General features: G+C 41.0%; 1 long non-coding RNA gene across 1 annotated transcript; it reads right to left on the reverse strand.

The window, feature by feature from the left end:
* Window positions 1-4169: 4169 nt before the first annotated feature.
* Window positions 4170-4956, reverse strand: LOC142366243 (uncharacterized). The gene is made up of 3 exons (XR_012766761.1): window positions 4805-4956; window positions 4316-4418; window positions 4170-4234 (listed from the first exon to the last, which is right to left on the reverse strand). It is a non-coding gene; the product is annotated as an uncharacterized LOC142366243 (long non-coding RNA).
* Between the last annotated feature and the right edge of the window lie 458 nt (window positions 4957-5414).

Raw genomic sequence — 5414 nt, forward strand, 5'->3', positions numbered from 1 at the left:
GAGATTAGTACGGCTCACCAGTGTACGTAGTACCATGTAATGATGCTATCCGATACCTTTTTTTTGGCTTTCCCTCAGCTGAGATTTCAAGCAAGCCGAAGTGAAACTATATTGTGACATGCAGACACTGCAGAGTGCTGATTGGTCAGAGAGAATCATCACCTGTGGGCATGAACGACTCTCTGCAGCAGTTCACAGTGTATCTCCTCTGTGTAGCTGTAACTCGACACATGCTACAATGATAAACAGCTGATTATGCTCACAGTGCGGGGATACTATTTGTACTGAAAAATTTAGCATGGAAGGGCCATGCTGCTGAGTCATACTGCACCGTACTATACAGCACTGTGCAATGGTAAAATGCCATAAATTCAGCTTGACTGCTTCTACTGGAATCAAAAGTGTAAGTAAGTCGTGGCCAGGTGCTGCTAAACTAATACACTCGGTGCTCAGAGAAACTGCAAAAAACCCAAAAGCTACATCTCAGACTCCACAGGCCTCAGTTAGCATGTTAAATGTTAAAGTTCATGACAGCAAAATTAGAAAAAGACTGAACGAGTATGGCTTGCAGGAGAAAGCCTCTTCTCTGTAAAAAGAACATGGCAGCACAGCTTAGGTTTGCAAAGTTGCATCTGAACAAACCACAAGACTTCTGGAACAATGTCCTTTGGACAGACCAGACCAAAGTGGAGATGTTTGCTCATAATGCACAGTAGCACGTTTGGAGGAAACCAAACACAGCATATCAGCCAAACACCTCACACCAGCTGTCAAGCACGGTGGTGGAGGGCTGATGATTTAAGTTATTGCTGCTGATGGTGGTTTTATAAACTGCTGTATAATGTGTGGACTTACATTTCACACAACACATTTGCATTTTCTCTCGTTTTTTGTTTAACAAATGATAACGGTGTAATATGGCATGTTGTACATCTGAGGTTGTATTCACCTCATTTTAAGACCTGGTAAGGACCAGATGGTTCTTTTTATTGTGTTGTGAAACATAAAACCTTAGAACTGAGAGGAGGTGCACTTTCTTTTTCACTTGGCTATAGAACAAACTAATTGACATGACAATAAATTTCACTGCTGTTTATAACTTGTCAAGAGCCGCTGTACGAGGGCCCATGGTATGATGGCTAATTTATGACCATCTTACACTTTCAAGTCTTGCTTTTAATAAGTGAAGCTAGCAGCAATAAATAACTTCGGTTCTTTAAATCATCACCAATGAGCCACTTTTTGTGTGTTGTTAACAAAAGCTTTTCCAGGTGATGTTTATGAGCATTTGTTGGCCCTGAGAATTTTTAAGGAGGGCTTTGGAGAGTGCAGTAGATCAATAGCTATTCCATATATAAGTTCTGCACTAAATAATTTCACATTCAGAATCAGGCTCCATCTCTCTGACAGGGCTGATGATGGAAAGTTATGAGCAACAATACGGATGCAAAAATAAAAACCTTCCCTCACAGCCAAGTAATATGATCAGAAGAGAAATAAACTTCACTTTGATGTCGTTAAAAATGTTTCGCTGTAGCACAGGAGGAGAAATTGCAGTTACATATAAGGAAAATCGAGTATTGAATCTCTTTATGTTTTTGATTATCTAACTTAACCTTTAATTAACCAGATAAGTCAATTGAGAAAGCATTCTCATTTACAATGACGATCTGGCAAGAGGCAGCACAAAAACCAGCAAACAACAAAAGACATACCGTAAGTACACATCAAACAATACATTATCATGCCAATTTAAATCAGGTTGTGATATGAGTTGCTAGAGCTAAAAATAAGTACAGCAATCACAGACTGTTTCCATTACCAAATTTTTAAAAGATGAGAGTGATATCAAAGAACTGAGCTTTAGGAACTGGAAAGATAAACAACAGAAGGTAGTTCAGACTTTGGGGATAAGCAAGTTTACGAAGCTACTCGTGCGAAGAGTACAGATTATGTTATGGAAATTGGGTAACGAGCAAAGATACAACGGTGTTTTGCCAATTAAGGTTTCCAAAATGTTTCTGTCACTGCTGTTATTCCCACGGGACTCTGCCCATGTTTTAAGTTTTACGTTTTAGGTTACGTTTTGGTTTTCAGTTCATGTCTTGGTTTTGAGTTTGAGTCTTGTCATTGTTTTTCCCCTCACTCTGGTCATTAGTTCATTCACTGCACCTGTTAGTCATTGTCACCAGCTGCACTCTGTCTCCAATCACTCCCAGCCTTCTATTTAGTTTCCAGTCTCCCCTGTCAAATTTGTCAGATCCTTACTCATACCTTCATTCCTACCCGTCATCTTTTTTAAGCTAAGTATTTATTCCATTCTATGTCAAGTTATTTGTTTGTTTTTTCACAGTTTAGTTATGGAATCCGGCTCAGCCACGCCTTTTGTTTAACCACGTTTTGATTTGTGAAATAAAACCCAGTTTTCTTTTGAAAGTCCGTATCCGTGTCCTACCTCTCCACCCCACCCTGACAACTGCTTGTTGAAAGCACTGAAATCAGTCATTGAACCTGGTCAAATTAAGATTTATTAGAAGGAAGGAACGTCCCGAGGCAACTCCGCTGTTAAGTCCTTGGTTTTATTTTTTTCACATGCACCGACGCGTTTCGACTCACAGGAGTCTTTTTCAAGGTGTAAAGGTGAAAAACATCACAGGTGTGTTTTAAAAGGAAATCACATAAGGTCATGTGACCAGGACATAGATTGACTGACCAATAGGGAAGGGGAGAGTGATGGAATACCAAACAGCCTTTTGTTTTGCAAACACCCAACCTGGGGCCCGTTGCACAAAAGTAGGATAAGGGATTAAGCGGGGATATGTTGGCTATCCTGGATCAACTTATCTGTGATCCGGTTGCACAAAAGTAGGATAAGGGAAGTGGGATATGTTCAGACGTAAGTTACCATGGAGATTTATTCTGTGAAGCTAGCCTGCTCCAGACCAGGCTAAATTCCAGGATCTATTTAATCTCATTCCTTATCTCAGTCAGCGGTCGCCACATATGGAAACCAATATTTATTCCACTGCCTAGAACATATTGTTAAAACATTTAACTATACCCACTATCATTATTGAAACATTTGTGATCATTAATTGAAATCATTTTAGATAACTGATGATTTTAGATGAACCACTAGATAATTTAGTTTCCCACAGACTACACATAAAGTACATCACCATATAAATATAAATACACATTAGAGAGTACCATGATGTTCCTTTATTGAACAAGGATGAATCAAAGCAAGTAAACCATCAGCTCCTTTTAAAACTGAAGTCACACAGTGCTCTACAAGACAAAAAGCACAGAATCAAAGCATGCAGTTTGAGACAAACTGTTTGTAAAAATGGCCTATACAAATAAAATTGCCTTGCCTATACAGCACAAAAACCTAACAAAAATTCCTCTGCCATTGCAGGCCCAACTTAAATAAACATGCAATATTAATTAAAATAATTTAACACATATTGGTCTCTGACCAGCCGACCACAGTCGTCATCCGGGAAGATGGCAGGATTGTCCCAGTCTATGAGAGCTGGCACTCTGGGGGCCCTCTCCTTTCTCAGGCAGGCCACATTGTGGAGGACAGCACAGGCCACAATGATATCACATGCCCTGTCTGGGCTGACTCTCAGGTGGTTCAGACACAGAAAGCGTGCCTTCAGTAGGCCAAATGTCATTTCTATCCGGGCCCTTGTTCTGGCATGGGCATGGTTGTATGCCAGTTGTGCCTCCAGAGGGTCTGCAAATGGAGTGAGCAGAAAAGGCTGGCAGGCATACCCTCTGTCACCCAGCAATACACCCAGGAATTCACCTGTGAATACAAAATGTTACCATCACAACCTCATAAGTAGTGACATTCTTAACACAGCCATGATGTTAAAAGTGGTTATCAATAGAGGTTCTGTGGCTCACCTTGTGATGGGCGCCGATAGATCTCTGAGTTCCGAAACACTCGGGAGTCGTGGACCGAGCCGGGCCACTTTGCCACAACATTACTGATCAAATAGTCAGCAATGCAGACCATCTGAAATGATAAGATGTTAAACCAATTAATGCACATCACAGGCAATGTACAGTGTTCATTAATTAACTTTATCAAAAGTCATGTTCACCTGTACATTGATGCTGTGGAAGTTTTTCCTGTTCACAAAATCCCCCTCACGGCCACCTGAGGGGGATTTTATTTTGATGTGTGTGCAGTGCACTGCACCAATGACATTGGGGAAACCTGTAATACGATGCAATGAGTATCTTACTCTGAATGTTAACATTGTAATTGTAACTGTAATTTAAAAAAAAAAAAAAAAACCTGCAATCCTATAGAACTCCTCCTTGATGTCACAGAGTCTTCTATGCCCAGGGAAGGAGATGAAGATGCTTGCAAGTCCTTTAATTGCGTTTTTTTTTCACTGCTAAAACAGTACAGGCAATGTGTGGGCAGGCACATTCTTAATAAAAAGTTGCTGCCATGTACATTTTGGTTGCTTGCTTGCGCGGATCTCGAAAACACATGAGAAGCTATACAGAATCATACGCGGCGGACAGCACAGCTTTATGCCAATTACGCACACAGGCTCCACACCTCCACACGCATCGCGTCTGCAATCATAACTCATCAGGGGAAATCACATTTTGCCAATATTTTAGAGACCCCCCAACATTTCCCAAATCATGTTTTCGGGGGGGTCTTGTGTCAGTTTCAGGGGGTCTCGGATCCCCCGAGTCCCCCGTAGTTCGAACACTGCCTAATTGTGATAATTTCAGTGGAGTGGTGAGTGTGTATTTGTGCGCTACTTACGCATTCAGGCGGTCAGCAATGGTTTGCCACGCTTGCTCCCTTTGTTTTTTTAACTGTGGCAGTATTTCCTTTTTGTTTTATTTTCTCCGTCACCTCTTCATATGCTTCCATTAATAATTATTGCTCCGCTGGGGAGAAATACGCCGCCCTTGTTGCCATAGTGAATCAGTGAATCTATGATTGATCGTGGGGTCTATTTAAGCAAGCCGTGTGCAGCACTTATCCAGGATCGGTTTCACCTGGCTTAATGAATCCGTGTCTGCTCATCCTGGCTTGGCCTTTGTGCAACCAACTAAGCCTGGGCGCCCATGTTTTGGATTCCTTGAACTTGGCTAAGTAACTCATCCTGGATGTCTAAATCCTACTTTTGTGCAACGGGCCCCAAGTGACACACAAACAAAACAATATTGTAAAGACCATAAAGCGAGCAAAAAAATATAAATAAAACACAAAATAAACATTGCTAAATGGTCTTGCAAATGGACACACCAAGAATTTTTTCCAAATCTGTCAATCTATGTCCTGGTCACATGACCTTATGTGATTTCCTTTTAAAACACACCTGTGATGTTTTTCACCTTTACACCTTGAAAAAGACTCCTGTGAGTCG

This window comes from Odontesthes bonariensis, chromosome 17, assembly GCF_027942865.1.
Source record: "Odontesthes bonariensis isolate fOdoBon6 chromosome 17, fOdoBon6.hap1, whole genome shotgun sequence".
NCBI lineage: Eukaryota > Metazoa > Chordata > Actinopteri > Atheriniformes > Atherinopsidae > Odontesthes > Odontesthes bonariensis.